This window comes from Halichoerus grypus, chromosome X (assembly GCF_964656455.1).
Source record: "Halichoerus grypus chromosome X, mHalGry1.hap1.1, whole genome shotgun sequence".
Lineage (NCBI taxonomy): Eukaryota > Metazoa > Chordata > Mammalia > Carnivora > Phocidae > Halichoerus > Halichoerus grypus.
Genome location: NC_135727.1, coordinates 16,232,629 through 16,253,343, shown reverse-complemented (window position 1 = coordinate 16,253,343; position 20,715 = coordinate 16,232,629). Strand labels below are relative to the sequence as shown.

At 43.3% G+C, this 20,715-nt stretch overlaps 1 long non-coding RNA gene across 2 annotated transcripts in view; it reads right to left on the bottom strand.

Annotated features, from left to right (window-relative positions):
• LOC118539594 (uncharacterized) overlaps positions 1-20,715 on the bottom strand; it is a 48,477-nt gene that overhangs the window by 7,393 nt on the left and 20,369 nt on the right. For both annotated transcript variants that reach the window (XR_013444507.1, XR_013444508.1), the window contains exon 3: positions 19,067-19,205. This is a non-coding gene — a long non-coding RNA (uncharacterized LOC118539594). The remainder of the gene's footprint in view (positions 1-19,066; positions 19,206-20,715) is intronic.

Here is a 20,715-nt window from a genome sequence, read left to right as displayed (position 1 = left end):
TTTGGAGGGGCAATGGGAGTGTGGTTGATGGGGATGTTTTCTTAAAGGGTTAAAAATAAGGTGTTCTCTATGCCGCTTGACAGAGGCAAGATTTTGAAATGGGTGGCCCCATAAATGGACTGGAGAGTCTGGACAGCACTTGCAACTGGTCTCTCTCTTCTGAAAACATAATGCTGGTGGTTGATCTTAGCTCCATTTTACAGAGGTGCCTTGGGGAAGCTGCAACACCCTGGCCTTCTACTTCTGGTCCATTTTTAGCTATAAACATTTGATGCTTTACCTTTATGGGCACCCCCACTAACCCCCACTTGTAAGAAATGGCAAATGGAGAGAAGTGATGGAGCATGGGTATTAGCATGTGTCCTTTCTCACGATCTTCGAGATTTCACCTCCCTTCCCCTCGGTGCCATTCTTCGCTTCTTCACATCTGGAAAGAAGCACTGTGCCGCAGCTGTCCTCTGAGCACTAGCCAGCCTGTGGTCTTTGAGTGACCGCCTAAACTCTTCCATCACGGCCAGCTCTCATTCTTTCTCAGGACCCCAGACATTAGGCGGTCCCTTCTTAATACAGAACACAGGCAAACGTCACCATCACACCTACCTGCAGGTTTAACTCTGCCCCTAGGAATGAACAGATATGCCCTCTTCCGTATGTCAGCCCTTCCAATATTCAAAATGAAAGGAACCTTCCATGTCCCTCCTTCATTTTTTCGTCTCAAGTTCCTCCATATATGGCAGGGTTACTTCTCATTACCACCCTCATTACTGGCCTCTGGATCCTCTTAAATTTGTCAAGAACTTTTGAATAGCATTGCATTTGGTCTCTAAATCTAAGTCCAGGTATAAAGAAAACAGTGCATTGGACTCTTGCTCAACATTAAAAATGGTTGTCTTAATTGGGAAGAGAGTTTCAAGGCTTTGCTTTATTTTCCTAGCTAAGAGTTCTTTTTACAACCTCATTCTGTCCTACATGACAAAATGAAGGTCCAAAGAGATTTGAAAATGATGGACTAGAACCAAAAAGATGAAATATAACAGAGGTTTTGCATTTGCTAAAGCAGCTTAAATTACATGCACTTTTAAAATTGCCACGTCACATGGCTGACTCCTACAGAACTTGTGGTCGACTGAAGCCCCCAAGTTTTTCTCCACGCTGCCAATCAGGTCTTCCTCATGCTCTACTTTAAAATTGTTAGATATTAAAGGTCTCATCTTGTTGGTTTCAACTCATTATTCTGGCCTGTTTGGATCTTCTTATTATTTAAAGCAATTTTATTAAGGTATAACTTAAGTAAAGTGTATGGGTCTTAAGTGCACAGCTTGACTGTTCTTCACACACACACACACACACACACACACACACACTTTTAATCACCACTCAGAGTCAAGAAACAGAACATTGCCAGCACCCAGAGGCTTCCAGTCAATAGCTCCCACCCCAATGTAATTACTATCCTGATTTCTAACAGTGTAGATGAGTTTTGCCTGTTTTTGAATTTCATATAAATGGAATCACACAGAATGTGTTCATTTGTGAATGGCTTGTTTTGCTCAACCATTATATCTGTGAGATTCATCTATACTCTTGCATATAGCGGTAGATTGTTCTTTTCCATTGCTAAGTAGTAGTCCTTTATGTGGATATGCCACAATTTATTTATCCATTCTCCTGTGGATGGAAATTTGGGTTGTTTCCAATTTCTGGCTAACACATATAATGTTGTTATGAACACTCTTGTACATGACTTTTGGTGGATACATGGATTTATTTTAGGTATAAACCTGGAAGGATACTTGCTGGGTCATAGAGTACATGTATGCTTAGCTTTAGTATATGCTGTCAAACAGTTTTAAAAGGTGATTGTGGCAATTTAAAGCCTGTGATGACCAGTTTTATGTGTCCTACAGTCCCCAGTTATTCAGTCAAATACTTATCTACGAGTTGCTTGCTCTGAAAGTATTTTGTAGGTGTGATGAAAATGCATAAGCAGTTGACTTCAAGTAAGGGACATGATCCCAGATAATTTGGGTGGGCCTGATTAAATCAGGTAAAAGACCTTAAGAGCAGAGCTCAGGTTTCCCTGAAGAAGACATTCTGCCTGTGGACAGCATCTTCAGCTCATGACCAAGAATTCCAGACTGCCCTTCCGGTTGGTCTATTCTGTGGATATCAGACTTGCCTAGCCAGCTTCCACAATTGCATAAGCCAATTTCTTTCCCATAAATCTCAATATATATTTCATATTGGTTTTATTTCTCTGGTTGAACATTGACTGATACAGATTTTGTATCAGGAGAGTGCTGCTACAACAAATTCGGGAATTGAGCAATGGGTAGACGCTGGAAGAATTTTGAAAAGCATGATAAAAAAAATCCTACATTGGTTTGGACAGACTGTTGATAGAAATATAGGTGTTAAAGATTCTGCCAGGGAGGGCTCAGGAAGAAGTCGGGAGCATGGTAAAGAAAGCCTAAATCACCTAGAGAATTCATATGTCATCATAAAAAGAATGTTGGTAGGATTCTTTATACTCTTCATTTTTCAAATATAGATAAATCAAAGTGTAATTTTAAAAAAATGTTCAAGTGATCCACAGGAAGACAGGAAAAAGGAAACAGAAAGAACAAAGAGAAAAAAAATAATAAAATTGTGAACTTAAATCCTAACATATCAATAACTATATTAAATGTAAATGGTCTAAATATATCAATTGAAAAAAGAAGAATGGCAGAGTGAATTAAAAACCATAACCCAACTCTACAAGAAATCCACTTCAAACATAATGACATTAAGAGGTTAAAAAAAAAAGTATAGGAAAAGATACATTGTACAAACATGAATTTTTTTTAAAGTAGGAGTGGCTATGTTAATATCATATCCAGTAGACTTCAGACAAAAACAAAAACTACCAGGTGAAAGGGGGAAATTACATAATAATCCACCAATAAGACACAGTGATCCTAAATGTATTCATCAAACAACAGAGCTTCAAAATACATGAAGCAAAAACTGATAGAACTGGAAGGAGGAATAGAAAATCCACAATTATAGTTGGAGACTTCAACACCTTACTCTCAGCAATGGGTAGAACAATTAGACAGAAAATCAGCAATGATATTGGAGACCTCAACACCACCATTAACCAACAGTATCTAATCAACATTTATTGAACACTCCACCCAATAGAAGTAGAATACACATTATTTTCAAGTGCCCATGGAACATTCACCAAGAACATTCACAAATTTAAAAGAATTCAAATCATACAGAATGTGTTCTCCAGCCACAATGGAATCAAACCAGAAACCAAGCAGAAACTAAGAGCACAAACAGAAAAATCTCCAATGCTTGGAAATTAAGTAACACTCCTCTAACTAATCCACGGGTTAAAAAAAGGAAGCTCAACGGAAACCAAATAATACATTCCCAAAAATGACAATGAAAGTACAACATATCAAAGTGTGTGGGTCACAACTACAGCAGTGCCGAAGGGAAATTTGTAGCCCTAAATTCACACGTTAGAAAATATGTCCCAAATCAATAATAAAAGTGTCCACTCAAATTGAAATGGAAAGGCAAGAACTTAGAATAGCTTAAAACAATTTTGAAAAAGGAGTATAAAGAGGGAGGGATCATTCTACCCAATGTAAGATGCATTACATAACTATGGTAATCAGGACAGTGTGGTATTGGTGGAGAGACACACAGACTGGTATTGTCAAAAAGGTTTTCTATTCTTATAGGCCACCCTTTTTCTAGTCCTTTGGGTAGAGAGAGCAGACCCTTCTTGGAGATTTTTTCATCTCTGCCTGTTGGTTGTTCCAGGTTGCAGGCTTCTCCAGTGCCCATTCCAGATATATGGGAGGCAAAGGAAAACCCAGAGAACTCACTGCCATGTCATTCCTGAAGTCTCAAGGTCCCTAGCCAAGTCTGCCTTCTTCTTGACACCTTTTAGAGTCTTCATATGTTTGTTTGTTCTGTTGTGTACGGGGTTTTTTAGTTGTAATAACCATCTTACTAGACCAGGAAGTCAGATTTCTTTACAGGTTTTTTTTTTTTAAAGATTTTATTTTTAAGTAATCTCTACACCCAACGTGGGGCTCAAACTTACAACCTCGAGATCAAGAGTCACATGCTCTACCGACTGAGCCAACCAGGCACCCCTCGAGTCTTTTTGAAACCTCATTCTGTCATGCAAGGTGTTTAAATCCCTTCCAAGCTGTATGCCACTTCCAAATTCAATTAATTTTCCCTCTAGTCTTTATTCCAGTTACGAATAAGAGATGTTGAAGAGAACGAGAGGGTAAGAAGTCTGCCCCCTGTTTTCTTTCACTGTGGTTTATTCCCAGTCATCTCTGGCCTCTTCCAGTTTCCTGGCTGACACCCCCAATTCTCCATATTGGCTCCAATTTGTCTATTCCATGATTATTCCATTTCTATAAATTTATTCCTGGTGCACCAAAGGAATTCCTGTCTTTTCTACAAATTTATTCCTGGTGCACCAAGCCCTGTCAAGTAACCCCTATTTACAGGTAAAGTATATGAAAGGGCTCTTCTTTACATAAAAATAATTTGGCTATACACATTCACATATGGGAACACACTTGATCTAGAAGATTTTTTCTCCTTTCTCACCCCTTTCTTCTCTGAACTCCAGTCAGACCTGGAACACAGAAACAGTCCAGACTGCCAAGGAATACTCAAAATGGGACGTAATTTTTTGTTGTTGATTTTTTTCCCCAAAAATCTGTCACTTGTGATGAATTACCATATGCCAGACACTGTGCTAAGAACTTCGCATGTACTCTCTCTAATCCTCACTGTAGTGCTATGAAGTAGGAACTAGTAACTGAAACAATTTTGCAGAGAATAAAACTAAGGCATAGAGAAGATAAGTAACTTTTCCAAAGTAATACAGTCAACATTCGAACCCAGGTCTCTATAACCGGAGCTCCTGAACTGTTAGCCATGTTATATGGCCTTCCCTAATGACTTTGCTATAAAGGGATTTATCCTTGACTTGGTGTAACCAGTTGACCTAACTGGTTGCGCTGATTCACACTAAGGCATTGCCCCACATTGCTACCTCAGCGTGAATTCTTCTTTCAGGTTGGGCCAAACATGGAGCAAGGCTATAGGGAACAGGGAGAAAGTTTGGGGAATTGATTGTGAGGGCCAAGGGAGTTTGGTGCCACAGGGATAGTCAAAGCCTGGATTATGAGCCATGGTCCTGGGGTGGTAGGCTTCTCAGGGCACTCTAGGGGCAAGTGCAGCCTGGGGATAAGGATGGGAAGAGGAACGAGGGTGAGCGGAGCTCAGTTTTCATCTCAGCTGTCAGTAACAAGCTGTTTGACTTTGGGTGATCTGCTTGGGTTCTCTGAATCTCAAGTTTGTCATCTGTTGTTGAGATGGTTGGAGTATCACAGAGTACAGGTGTCTTGTGGACTGAATAAAGTCAGCAGATGTGTTGTGTTGGGATAGCTCGGTGTTATAAAAAAAAATTTATTCTAAACACCTTTAGGGAAGATACGTGCTTTCCAGATCAATGCAGGCTCCATCATGCTCTCTGTTTCACGCCCAGCCCTCCAGCAATTCCCTCTTTTTTTTTTTTTTTAAAGATTTTATTTATTTATTTAACAGAGAGAGACATAGCGAGAGCAGGAACACAAGCAGGGGGAGTGGGAGAGGGAGAAGCAGGCTTCCCGCAGAGCAGGGAGCCCGATGTGGGACTCGATCCCAGGACCCTGGGATCATGACCTGAGCCGAAGGCAGACGCTTAACGACTGAGCCACCCAGGCGCCCCCAGCAGTTCCCTCTTAGTTCACCTGCTGGCTCCTGGAGGCATTTTGGGTTTTGACCACTGACCTGGCTCCTCCATTTACCTTCCTGAAGAGATGTTCAGCCCTAATCTTCTATGGATGTCATGTTCATTACAAAGTAAGTCAACCATAGCAGACCAAGCCTGGTAATGTGGAACGAATACTGGACTAGGAATCAGAAGGGTTGGGGGCGCCTGGGTGGCTCAGTCGGTTAAGCGTCTGCCTTCGGCTCAGGTCATGATCTCAGGGTCCTGGAATCAAGGCCCGCATCGGGTTCCCTGCTCAGTGGGGAGCCTGCTTCTCCCCTTGCCTGCTGCTCTCCATGCTTGTGCTCTCTCTCTCTCTGTCAAATAAATAAAATCTTTCTTTTTTTTTTTAAAGAAGGGTTCAAGGCCCACATCTGACACACACAACTGAGTGATCTCAAGAAGGTCAGCTAACTTCTCTAATTCTGTTTGCTCATCTGTAAGATACCATGCTCTGCTATGCTCACAGGGTCATTGTAGAAACCAAATAGTATAAATAATATGAAAAAAACACGAGACTTCCCAAATGTGAGGGATTAGTAATTAGTTGCTACTGCTCTTCCAGCATAGCCACCAGCATAGACATGCCCGTTGACTTCGGTGGGCACCATCCTGATGGACTGCAGTGCCCATTCTGATGGATTGGTACCTGCGTCAGATCAGCTGTTAAATACCATTGAACCTTTAGAAACTGTGAATGTGCCCTTATTTGGAAAAAGGGTCTTTGCAGATGTAATTAAGTCAAGGGTCCCAAGATGAGATCATCCTGGATTATCCAGGTGGGCCCTAAATCTAGTGACAAGTATAGAAGACAGATGAGAGGACACAGATGCAGGGAGAAGAGGAGAAGGCCGTGTGAAAACAGAGGCAGACACTGGAGGGATGCTGCCACAAGCCAAGGAACGCGGGAAGCCAACAGAAGCCAGAGGAAGCTAGGAAGGACTCTCCCCCAGAGACTTTGGCCCTGCCTGACACCTTGGTATTAGACTTCCGGCCTCCAGAACAGAAGAAATTTCAGTTCTCTTAAACCACCAAGTCATCTGTTAAAGCAGCCATAGCGAACTAATGCACCACCCATCCCTTCTCACTTGCAACATCCGTGTCCTACTTAGAACGTTTCATTTCACTCCCCAAATCAGGCTTTGGCATTATTCAATACTGCTTGTTAGCTACAGGGCTACATCATGCAGTTAGACGGGCCCAAGTGTGACTCCCTCCTGTTCTACCTATTAGCTTAGTGATCTTTGGCAAATCACTTAGCCTCAGTTGCTTCATGTGTCCAATTGGGTTAACACCCCCTCCCTGGCAGGGTTATTGTGAGCATTAAAGATAATGAGCTATGGCAGGGGCAAACTAAACAACAGCTCTCGATACTCGCGAAATGTTATTCTGTGTTGGGTGCTGAACATAAGTGAGGCTCCCTGTCTTCCCCAGTCCACGATCTTCTTTCTTTATTTTTTTTAAGATTTTATTTATTTATTTGACAGAGAGAGACACAGCGAGAGAGGGAACACAAGCAGGGGGAGTGGGAGAGGGAGAAGCAGGTTCCCCGCGGAGCAGGGAGCCCGATGAGGGGCTCGATCCCAGGACCCTGGGATCATGACCTGAGCCGAAGGCAGCTGCTTAACAACTGAGCCACCCAGGCGCCCCAATCTTTATTTTTGAAGGTTGTCCTACTCAAAGGCTCAGCCATGCCTCCCACCACTCTCCTTACTCATACTGGGTCAGCCACTCTGGCTTCTGTGCTGTTCCTCAAAATGTCCAGTACATTCCATTCTCATGGCCTCTGTGCTTGCTCTTCCCTCTCTCTAGAACACTCCCAGATATCTGCATGGCTTGCTTCCTTACATCCTTCAGTTCTCTGCCCAAACATACCATATTACCCAAGAGGCCTTTCCCCACCGCCCTAAATAGCACACTTCCCCATCCCTCCCTATCGTCCTGGGCCTGATTTATTTTTATTTAAAGTCTTTATCATCACCTGACATAGGTATTTGTCTATTATATGTCTCCCTCCACTAGAATGTGAGCTCCAAGGAGCAGGAGCTGAGAGTTAGTCTTTTATGTAAGCTGCTGTATCCCCAGTGCCTAGAACAGTGGTGCTCAATAAATATTTGAATAAATGAATAAATATATGAATAAATGAATGAATAAGCACATAGTTTAGCTGAGTAGAGAAGTAAACATTCAGTTACAGTACAGTATAATCCATGCTATGGGGCTGCCCGGGTGGCTCAGTCGGTTAAGCATCTGCCTTCAGCTCAGGTCATGATCCCGGGGTCCTGGGATCGAGCCCCGCATCGGGCTCCCTGCTGCAGGGAGCCCGCTTCTCCCTCTCCCTCTGCTCCCCTGCTCCTGCTCTCTCTCTCTATCTCAAATAAATAGATAAAATCTTTAATAAAAATCCATGCTATGATTTCACGGAGTATTGTGGGGGCCCCTCATCAGGCTGGAGGGTGGACTGGGGGTAAGAATTATTAATGGAAGCTCCTTGGAGCATGTGCCATCTCAACTGAATCCTGCAGAATGAATAGGAGTTTCCAGGTCTAGAAGGCGGGGAAAGGATATTCCAAGAAGATAAAATAGTGTTGCAAAGTCCCATAGACCAGAGATTTTAGAAATTTCAGATAGTTCAGTGTGACAGAAAGAAAGAAATGAGGAAGAGGGGCACCGGGGTGGCTCAGTCAGCTGGGTGTCCGTCTCTTGATTTCAGCTCAGGTCATGGTCTCAGGGTTGTGGGATCAAGCCCCACATTGGGCTCCACGATCAGCACAGAGTCTGATCAGCACAGCAGCTTACATAAAAGACTAACTCTCAGCTCCTGCTCCTTGAGATTCTCTGTCTCCCTCTGCCCCTCCCTGCACTTGTGCTCTCTCTCTGAAATAAATAAATAAATCTTAAAAAAAAAGAAATGAGAGAAGACGAAAGGATGGAAGGAGTGAGGGAAGGAGAAGGAAGGGGGAAAGAAGAAAGGAGGGAGAGAAAGAAGGAAGTCTATGCTTTTAAGGAGCTCATAATTTAGTACTAGGGAAAAATCATATAAACAAAATGCAGTTTGATAAAATCGGTGGTAGAGATATTTGCGGGGTACCATGGGAACACATAGGAAGAAGTCCTCCCTCTGTGAAGGAGGCAGGAGCTGTGGAAAGAAGGAAAAGACTTACCAAACTATCACTCACCAGGCAGAGGGGAGGAGGCCTAACTGAAGAAGTATAAACAAGACCTGCAAAGACATAGAGCTGCGAGAGAGCACAGCATTGTGGGACAGCTGGAGTGCAGGGTGCACTTAGAAAAGACTGGTGTTTGGAAGTTCATAGGCATAGAGACCTTTGGTGTGGCAGTAAGGGGTCTAGATTGTATTGTGAGAACATTAGGCACTATTGGGGAAATTTAAGTGGAGAGAGGCAAAGACAATGTAACAGATCCAGGATTAGCTTCTAAATCAGTTATTTCGGGGCACCTGGGTGGCTCAGTCCGTGAAGCGTCTGACTCTTGATTTCAGCTCAGGTCATGATCTCAGGGTTGGGAGATTGAGCCCCGCAGTGGGCTCCACGCTCAGCACAGAGTCTGCATGGGATTCTCTCTCTCCCTCTCCCTCTGCCCTTCCCCCTGATCACTCGCTTTCTCTCTCACTCTCTCTCCCTCTAATAAAATTTTAAAAAATAAATCAATTATTTCTATCTTCTCTGTGAAGAATGAATTGAAAATAAGAGCAAGCCTGGAGGCAGGAGACCAGCCAGAAAGATGCTGTAAATATCCAGGCATGTTATGGCATGTTATGGCAGCCTAGATCCTGGCTACTCAGTGTGGTCCAAGACCAGCAGGACAGACATCACTTGGGAGCTTGTCACACATGCGGGATCTCGGGCCCCACCACACACCTGCTGAATCTGATCTGCAATACAAGATCCCCAGGTGATTGGGGCCTGTATTAAAACTGGAGAAGCATTGGCCAAGACTAAACAAGGATGGACAGGAGGGTATAGATAGGAGACAGCTATTTAGGTGGAACACACAGAATTTAGCATCAGATGTAGCGATTCTTTTCAAATTAGTTCATTTCTCCATCTGCTGACATTTCCCCTTTTCCATCAGCTAGGGCTCCAACTGACCGCACACTCTCCTGGACTGGGTTCCCACCACAGCTGAGTGGCTGGCCTTCATTTCGGGTTTGGAGTCATGTGTGGACAGAAAGTTGGTTTCTTTTCAAGAGTCCCAGCAGATGGCCTCTTACGCAGCTCAAAATCAATAAAATGTAAGACAGAACAGTGAAGGATAATTCCACATTTTTTTTTTTGTTTTTGCCAAAGCAGATTTAGACTCCAGCTGTTTCAATAATGTCTTTAAATCTCCTCAAAGACAACAGTTGACTTTCATTTAAAAGCATTGGAGGGGAGGGAGGAATTGAATTACCTTGAGAAGTTTGGGAAAGGAAAATGTGATCTCTTGATTCTAGTTGCAAAGCACCAAAGGCATCCTTGCTTTCATTATGGATACATATCTTAAAATTGGGAGGTCATGGGTTTCTATAGCTGCTGTTAGAAATATGGGGAATGGTGAGTGGGTTCATCATTAAGAGAGGATCCAGAGAAGGTTCTTCCCCATGAATAATAATTCCCACGTGTTATTTTTAGAAGGAAACGGACTTCACCCATGAGTCAATATGTTTATTCCTGTTAGACTAGGACGACAGTTACTTCAGCTGCTGACCTCTTGTTTCCCAGTCCTTCCAAGACTCCAAGGAAAGATGTCGATTAACCAAAACAAAACAAAACAAAACAAAAAGAGTACTCGCCATTAGACCACGGCAGCCATGGTGGAAAAGCAGGGGACTCCTCACTGAGTAATTTTTAGGTAGGGGGAACTTATTCAGACACTTAATCAGCAAATACTTGTTGAATGCCGACCAAGTTCAAGGCATTGTGCTAACAGGGTTCTTAGTTGCAATCCACAGAAACCCACTCTTGTTAACCGAAGGAGGAAAGGAATTCACTGGCAGGAAATCAGGTAGCAAACAGAACTGACAGGAAAACCAGCGAACCGGGCTTGGAAACAATCTGAGACTGAGGGCAGCTCAGGGGTCAGAGTCCCAGCCAAGCTCACACCACAAAAACAGACTTGGTTAGGTGCCCCTGCCATCCACACTGGACACCACCAACCACTGCCCGGGACCACTTTGATGCCACAGCGGCTGCCATTAGAACAAATTCAAGACTGTCCCTTGTTCCTTTGCAACACTGGCCCCAGGTTCAAAGTCCTGGACAGGAGTCCTAGGTCACATGTCCGTGCCCTGGCTGCCAGGGGTCAGGGAAAGGGAGTGTCTGGCATTTTCAGGTTCCCTAGGGGAAGGCCGGCTCTGCCTCCCATCACGACTCATGCAATGGGGATTCCCCAACTCGCTCCCTCCCCAAATGATCTCATCCTGCCCCTTGGCTTTAAAATACTACAACACACTGATGGCCCCAAATTTCTGTTTCTTTCTCCTTTTTTTTTTCCAAATTTCTATTTCCAGCCAACATCTGTACTGAGCCCCGGATTCGTATGTCTGCACACCTATGTGACATTTCCATTTGATTGTCTCATCAACAATTCAAATGAATCATGGCAAACAAGAAATTCTTGCTTCTCCCTACAAGCCTGCATCTGCTTCAGACTTTCCTGCCCCAGTAAAGAACACCACCAATCACTCAAGCCCAAATCTTAGGATCTTCCCTCCATCCCTCTCTTTCTCAGCCTCCACATCCAACACGTACGGACGCCCTGTGGTTTCTACCTCAAATTGGCCTTCTGGTCACCCCATCCAGCACGACTACTGCAGTCCACGGCAGCGTCTTTCTGCCTGCAACTGCCACCGGCAGGAAAGAGATGGCACACTCAAAAGGCATGACCAGAGAGAGTCTATAACTAATTAACTATTAACTGTAAACCGTTATATATTACCACGATATATTATTATTACTATATATATTATGTATTCTTACTTAACCAGTATATATAAACCATTAACTACTGACCATTAACCAAGGTGTGGGCAGGTTTAAGAAAACAACCAAAAGGTCGTGGGGGCGCCTCAGTCGGTTGAGCGGGCGTCTGACTCTGGATTTCGGCTCAGGTCATGATCTCAGGGGCCTGGGATCAAGCCCCGCTTCTGGCTCCATGCTCAGTGCGGAGTCGGCTTGGGATTCTCTCTCTCTCTCTCTCTCTCTCTCCCTCTGCCTTTCCCCACTGTCGCTCTCTCACTCTCTCTCTCTAAAATAAATAAATAAAAATCTTAAAAAAAAAAAAAAAAAGACAAAGGAAAGAACCAAAAGGTCGTGAAGCACCAGGAACAAGCACCAGGAGCTTCAGGAACAGCTGCAGCCTGGACCTGGTTGAGAAAGAAAGGAAATGGGGCAGAGAGAGTGGTAGGGAGGGCCCTGATCTCTCTTCTCCCACCTTCTGATCTCCTGTCAGCGCTTGCCATTGGCTAAACTCAACAAGAAACCAGCCAGCAAAGGAGCCCTAAAGATTCTCTCTACAGGATTCAGCCTTCAGGGTCAGAGGAGGCAGAGAATGTAATGGGGTAAGAGGTAAAGAGGTTAAGGAGAATAACCAACATGGCTTCTAACTGGTCACTTTGCTTCCACTCTTCCCGATCTCCCAAATCTATTCTCCACAGAGCAGCCAGAGTGATCCTTTACCACACAAGTCACACCGCGGGCCTGTCTAAACCCTTCCAATGGCTTCTCATCCCACACAAAAGAAAATCCAAGCTCCCCACCATGGCCTATATGGCCCTACATGTTCTAGCCCTACCTCTTTGATGTCCCCCCCCCCCCCATTTTCCCTTGCTCACAAAGTTCAGGCACATGCCAAGCTCATTCCTATCTTGGAGTCTTTGCATTTGCTTTCCCTCTGTCTGGAACATTCTTCCCTCAGCTCACTGCATGGCCTCCTAATTACCCAAACTAAAATAGTCCCTTGTCCAGTCACTCTCTAACACATGACCTTATTTTATTTTCTTCATGGTGTCAAAGGATTTTGAGACTACCATTCAGTATCTGAGTTCCATTTGAGATGCCTACATAATCATTCACGTAGCGATGTCAATTAAGTAGTTGGATATATGAGGTCCTTTTGTGGCTGTTTCAGGCTTCAGGGCTTTATTTTTAATTTTAATTGAATTTTAATTTATACTTTTAATTAAATTTTAATTATAAACTTGTAAAAATTCATTAATCTGAAGTTCAATGAGTTTAGACAATTATATACCCCAATCAAGCCATAAAACACCTCCATCACGAGCACTGAGTAATGTATACAATTATTAAATCATGATATTGTACACCTGGAACTAATATAACACTGTATGTTAACTATACTGGAATTAAAATTTAAAACTTAATAAAGAAATAAAATAAAACCTCTCCATCACTCCAGAAACCTCTTTCATGCACCTTCCCCCCACTTATAGATTAGTTTTTTCTGTTCCTGAATTTCATAGAAATGAACTCATATGATATATACTCTATGTCTGGCTTCTTTTTTTTTTTTTTTTTAAGATTTTATTTATTTGACAGAGAGAGAGACAGCGAGAGCAGGAACACAAGCAGGGGGAGTGAGAGAGGGAGAAGCAGGCCCCCTGGCGAGCAGGGAGCCCAATCCCAGGATCCCGGGATCATGACCCGAGCTGAAGGCAGACGCTTTAACGACTGAGCCACCCAGGCGCCCCTGTCTGGCTTCTTTTGTTCAACATTTTATTTTTGAGATTCATCCATGCTGTTGCATGTATTAGTAGTTTGTTCCTTTTACTGGTGACTAATATTCCAGTATATTCCACAGTTTGCCCCTTCTCCTCTTGATGTATGTATGTTTTGGTCCTCTCCCCCTAGTTTTTGACTGTATGAATAAGGCTGCTATGAGTCTTCTTATAGGAGTCTTTTTGTGGACACAAGCTTATATTTATTTTGGATAACTACCCAGCAGTGGAAGTATTAGGTCATAGGCAAGATCTGTGTTTAACTTTATAAGGATCTGCTAAACAGTTTTCCAATATTTTACCATTTTATATTCCCAGCAGCAACGTGTGAGGTTTCCTCTTGCTCCACATCTTTGCTAACATTCTATGCGGTCAGTCTTTATCATTTTAGCCATTCTAAAGAGTGTGAAATGGTATTTCACTGCAGTTGTAGTGTGCGTTGCCCCGATGACCAAGTGTTGAGAACCTTTTCATGTGTCTGTTGTGTTTATTTTCATGGGTTTACATCACCTATCTTCTTTTGTAAAGTGTCTATTCAGGTCTTTTGCCCATTTTTCTATTGGGTTTTTTGTCTTTTGTCCTTTGTCAGTGATATGTATTGTGAATATTTTTCCCAATCTGTGACTTGATTGTTCATTTTCTTACTGGTGCTTTTTGATGAGGAGAAATTTTTAATTTTGATGAAGTTTTGTTTATCATTGTTTTTCTTTTACATCAGTGCTTTCTTTTTTTTAACTTTTTTGTAACTTTTTTCTTTTTGTTTCTTTTTTTCTTTTTAAAGTAATCTCTCCACCTAACATGGGGCTTGAACCCACAACTCTGAATTCAAGAGTTGCACACTCCACCGGCTGCGCCAGCCAGGTGCCAGTCTCGAAAAGAATACTCTGGCTGCTGTGTGACAAAAGGGCTCAGTGGATAAGAAAGGCTAGAGTTGGAAATTTGTGATTCATAACTAGATGGAGGGTATTTAAAGCATGAGTCCTGAAGAATAACAAAATTCAGAGGTTGGATAATAACTTAAAATAAGAATAAATCAGGGGTGCCTGGGTGGCTCAGTCGTTAAGCATCTGCCTTCAGCTCAGGTCATGATCCCAGGACCCTGGGATCGAGCCCCACGTCGGGCTCCCTGCTCAGTGGGAAGCCTGCTTCTCCCTCTCCCACTCCCCCTGCTTGTGTTCCCTCTCTCGCTATCTCTCTCTCTGTCAAATAAATAAATAAAATCTTTAATAAAAAAAAAGAATAAATCGATAGCAGAACTGGAAAAATGAAAAAGATGCCACAGGAACACTAGAAATAATAATATGTACCATTTATTGAGGGCTTACTATTTACCATGAACTATTCTAAGCACTTTTCATGCATTACTTTATTCACTCTTTGCAAGAATAGAGGAAGAGGGGAAATCTAGCAAAAGGCACTGAAGGAGCAGCTTGAAGAAAGCCAAGGTGTGGGATGGTACCAAAACCAAGAAATGAGATTGTCCTGTGAAAGGACTGACTTCTGGTTATTGCTGAGAGGCTAAATAATAGGATAGAAGAATGTTCCTTTGCTTTGCTGGCATGGAAGCCAGCTGCCTTGACAAGAGTGCTTTCAGTCAAGTAGAGAGAGAGGAAGACAGATTGGAGTGGGTTGAGGAGTGGATGGGGGCTGGGTAAGGAAGCAATTCTTTGGAAAACTTGCTCTGTGCGGGAGGCAGGAAAGAAGAGTATCAGATAGAGAGGGCTGTGGGGTCAACGGAGAAATTTTTCTGCCCCCTGTGTCCCTGCCACACTGTCCTTCCCATAGTTCTCCCAAACTTGGCTCTGTCCCTACTGTTCTTTTCACATGCAAAATTCTGTCTCCACCCTTCTCAACCCAAGAAGCTCTCACTTTAAAGATCCAACTCAAATGTCCCCTCCTCTCTGAGGACTTCAGTAAGTCAAGGTAAAGTGAGCTCCTTTCTCCACCATGTCTCTAGGTACCATGTACACACTTCTATTGGAGCACTCAGCACATGGATGATAATGGCACCATTTTGCTTGTCATCAGTCTCCTGTATCAGACTATGCCTTCCAGTGCAGAGAGCAGGTCTTACCCATTTTTTGCTCATTTCTTGTTAAAAATCCTCCACTGGAAATGGGTAACACGTTGTGCAGGTGTTGGTCAGCTTGTGAAAATTCACCAAGCTCTACACTTATACTCAACAAAAAAGTTGGTTTTTAATGCACAAAAAATAAAAAACTTTTAAAACTCCCCATCTCAGTGTCTTCGGGATAAAATCCAATTACTGAGCACCTACTATGTTCTCAGCACTGTGCTGGGTTCTTAGATGATCCCAGCAAGCAACTCTTGGCCTCTCTGTCCCTCTCCAGCTCTTAATCTATGCTGGCTAGAGTCTGGAGAGATCATAAACATGTCCCGTTCGAGAACTGTGGACTCCAGAATGGTCAAATCCTTGCTTGGCTCTGTAGAATACTTTACAAGGAGTTCAAAAAATGCTAGATAAACAAAGAGGATGAATTTACAAATGTTTGGGGCTGCATGTTATACTTCTGTTAATATATTCTGGAAAATAGCGAGGTCTTTTGCAATAATGTGTTCATATTTCACACTGTGCTAGTGAGCGATTATCTATACATTCCTGTTGGGCCACATGTCATTAACCAAGAGCAAAGTTCCAAGAAACTAATTTCTGGACCAATGTGACGGAATTTTCTACCTACTTTTTTAAAGTTTGAAATAAAATTTTCATATGTTTCTCCAAAAATAAAGAAGCAAACATCTTCTTTCTTCATTTATAGCATTGGAGTGTATTACTCACAGTTAATCTGTGTTTAGCAATCTGAAATGGGGCCTTAAGGGGATTTAAATTCCTGGAGCCCTTTCACATTTCCGGACTTCAATTGAGTGAGAGGTACATACTACAAGAGTAACCATCTGTAAACAGGGAAAATCAACCCATATTAAGCAATTAGAATCAGAATATGGCTTGTGTAACAGTCCAGTTTTGAAATTTAGCCCTGACTAAATGTCTGACTTCAGCTAAATTGTTCAATTTCCTTGCTCCTTAGGCCCTCCATCTTATAAAAGGGAATGAATACTGTAAGTCTTAAGATTAGTAATTAGAAGGCATATGCTAACAATTATAGAGCTGTTTGCTAAAAGAAAGTATGATTACTCACGTGAATCACTTTATCTGAAGGAAAGATAATTCTGTGCCCCGATTATAAAACCTCTTTAAGTGTCATATGTAGAAGCCTTGCAGAAGACATAGGGACATTGGGAATTGTACACTTAAAACAGGCGAATTTTGGGGGCGCCTGGGTGGTGCAGTCAGTTAAGCGTCCAACTCTTTGTTTCGGCTCAGGTCATGAGCTCAGGGTCCTGAGATTGAGCTCCGCATGGGCTCGACGCTCAGCAAAGAATCTGCCTGAGAGTCTTTCCCCCTTCCTCTCCCTCCCCTTCTGTTCCTCCCCACCCCCCCAAATAAATAAATAAATAAATAAATAAATAAAACCTTAAAAAAATAGGTGAATTTCGGGGCACCTGGCTGACTCAGTTGGTAGAACGTGAGACTCTTGATCTTGGGGTTGTGAGTTTAAGCTCCACACTGGGTGCAGAGATTACTTAAAAAAATAAAATCTTTAAAAAAAAAACAGGTGACTTTATGGTTTGTAAATGATACCTCGATAAAGCTGCTTTAAAAAAACAAAAACAAAAAACATAGGTCCACCTGAGCACAATGTCCCCAATCTAGAAGGACCCGTGAGTGACATTTTTCTCAGGCTTCCAAACCAGGAAAAACTGCAGTTATCTTGAGCAAAACTATGGTTTATCTTATAGACCTTATGAATTTGGTCTTGCTTCCTTCTTTTCTTTGCCTACCAGACAGCCCGTATCTAGGTTTGTGAACCACTTGTAGAATTTCAGCATACTGTTTTAGCTTTCCACTGTCATGTTTTTTTCCTACCCATTGTTTCCCTTGGTCATGAACTTTATCTGTTGATTATTTTTGATCTTGTTATATGACATGGATTTATGTGACCCACTTCACATCCCCTTATGTTACTGACCAAACTACCTTAGTCACCTCTTAACAGAGGAAAACAGTACGAACATAACAAATATGACTCCTTGTTGAAAAGCCATCCTGGGGCGCCGGGGTGGCTCAGTCGTTAAGCGTCTGCCTTCGGCTCAGGTCATGATCCCAGGACCCTGGGATCGAGCCCCGCATCGGGCTCCTTGCTCAGCGGGAGGCCTGCTTCTCCCTCTCCCACTCCCCCTGCTTGTGTTCCCTCTCTCGCTGTGTCTCTCTCTGTTAAATAAATAAATAAATAAAATCTTAAAAAAAAAAAAAGAAAGAAAATGCCATCCTTGCTAGCTATTTCAAAGAAAGTGAAGGGGCAACGGACTCAAGCTTCACTTGGCTGACCAGGTCGCTTGGCCATAATGATCTACAAGGATAGGTCTGCATATAACCACCGTCTTCAAATATTCAGCTGGATGTCTATGACATGTTGAAGGCCAAGGCTAACTTATTTTCTCACTGACAACCTGTACCCATGTGCCCCATGACAGTTTACAGAGAAAGAGCCAGTCTGGAACAGAAGGCCAAGGAACAGTAGACTCTAAGCAACATTTACATTTTCTTAGTGCACTTAGATAGAACAAGAACCCCACTCCTCACCGTGCGCTGGAGCTGGTCCTTGTCTAACGCTTCCACCTGTTTCCTTCCAATCCACCTTTTGTTCACTAGGCCACACTGGTCTCCTTTCTGGAAATGACCAGCTTCTCCCCATCTTGGAAACTTTCAATTTTCTGTTCCCGCTGCTTGGAATGTTCTTTCCCCAGCTCTGGGCTCCTTGGTTTCTTCTCCCCTACGAGGCCTCTGCTGAATTAGCACACCCCCTCCCCGCCCCCCCAGAGAGACCTCTGACCATCCTTTGTTGCTTTGTTTGTTTATTTTATCATAACCCACAGTTAGGTTCATTTTTTTTTGTCTACTTGTTTTTAGTCTGTCTCCCTCACTAGACTGAAAAGTTCTCAGGGCAAGGCTGTCATATTCAAATGAAAAATGTTGAACCTCCATAGTAGTCCCCCCATGCCCCAGGTGACTCTTACCATACCTCCATGTTTATGTCTGCCATAGCTCTGCTCACAACCTGAAATGCTCTTCCTTTGTTTTCTTGTTTATGGTCTGGTTCTCCTTACTAGACTGTGAGCATCATGAGGGCAGGAAACAGGTCTATCTTGTTGGCTTCCATACACCCAGTACCCAGCACAGGCCCCAACACGGGACAAATGACAGAGCCTTAGCATTTGTGTTTAGGACAAAACACCATGCTCACCTCTTCTTGAGTTAACACTTTCAGCTTTGAACTGTCTAGTCTAGAATCACGATGGTGTTGGCTCCTGATTCCCAAGATACTTTGGCCCATTTGGGCTACTTGAAAAAAAGACCACAGAGTGAGTGGCTCTATGAACAGTAGAAATGTATTACTCACAGTTCTGGAGGCTGGGAGTCCAAGATCAAGGATCCAACAGATTCGGTGTCTGGTGAGAGCCCACTTCCTGGTTCACAGACAGCCATCTTCTTGCTATGTCCTCCCATAGCAGAAGGGGCGAGGAAGCTCTCTGGGGTCTCTTTTTTAAGGACATGAAACCCATCATGGAGGCTCCACCTCATGACCTCTTCACCTCCCAAAGACCCGCCTTATAATACATCAGATTGAGGGTTAGGTTTAAACATATGAATGAAGATGGCGGAGGGGGGGGCCACAAATATTCAGTCTATAGGGCTCCTGGGGGCTCAGTGGGTTAAATGTCTGCCTTCAGTTCAGGTCATGATCCCAGGGTCCTGGGATCAAGCCCCACATCGGGCTCTCTGCTCAGCCAGGAGTCTGCTTCTCCCTCTGCCTCTCCCCTCTGGCTTGTGTTCTCTCTCTCTCTCTGTCAAATAAATAAATAAAATCTTAAAAAAAATATTCAGTCTATAGCAAAAGGAATAAGAATAAATGAGAAATGGTTTTCCCTATTGTGCACCTAAATCATGGAGGCCTTCAGCACAACGTTTGAATTGTATCGTAGGAATGCAGAAGTGCATAAGCAAATGTTTAAGAGACTGGAAAGCTGTGTTACTTAACAGCTGCAATGTTGAGAAACATATTTTATGCCTTGTGTGCACTGTGAAAATACAAACAGTTTCTCATTCTTGAGCATTCTCCCAACTCCTAATTCAAAAAATATTTTTCATATTATAAAAGTAGCAATGAAACCAAACCATATAATACAAGCTACATTGACTAGCTTAGAAATTCCAGAGGTTAACGGGAATTAGCCGGGTTAACTGCTACAAGTTGGAGCGAGCTGGGAGGATCCCAAGTTTCAAGGGAGATATTCTCTGGGGTGGGGCAGCCACTCAGAGTTGTGGCAGAGAGGACCTGGCTGGGAAATTGAGAAATCAATGGTGGCAAGTAGGGAGGGAGGGATGGAAACCAAGCCCGGTCCCCACCCAGCACCCCTCTGCCACTGCCATGATTCTCGTCTTCCTCCCCTGTAGCTGGCAGCTCGCCTCGGTAGCTTGTCTTCATGCACTTAACAGATGTTTTTTAGTTTGTAGATACAATGTCATGTCACACTCAAATAATCAGGCCCTGGGGCGCCTGGGTGGCTCAGTCGGTTAAGTGTCTGCCTTCGGCTCAGGTCATGATCCCGGGGTCCTGGGATCAAGCCTGATCGAGCCCGACATCGGGCTCCCTGCTCAGCGGGGAGCCTGCTTCTCCTTTTGCCTGCCACTCCCCCTGCTTGTGTGCTCTCTCTCTCTCTCTCTGACAAATACATAAAATCCTTATTTTAAAAAATCAGACCCTAAACTTAACTGTCTAGGGATTTGCAGCCATTACACATGCATGAATTCATTTAGCCTGTAACCTGCCCGGCGGTTGCTCGAATGGTGTGGTTTATATACAATCTAGCCATGCTTGTGTCCTTTACCATGGAAACTTCTGCTTAGAAGTTAAATCTTCAGGGGCCTCTGGGTGGCGCAGTCGGTCAAGCGGCCAACTCTTGGTTTCAGCTCAGGTCACGATCCCAGGGTCGTGAGATCGAGCACTGCACGGGGCTCTGTGTCCGGTATGGAGTCTGCCTGAGACCC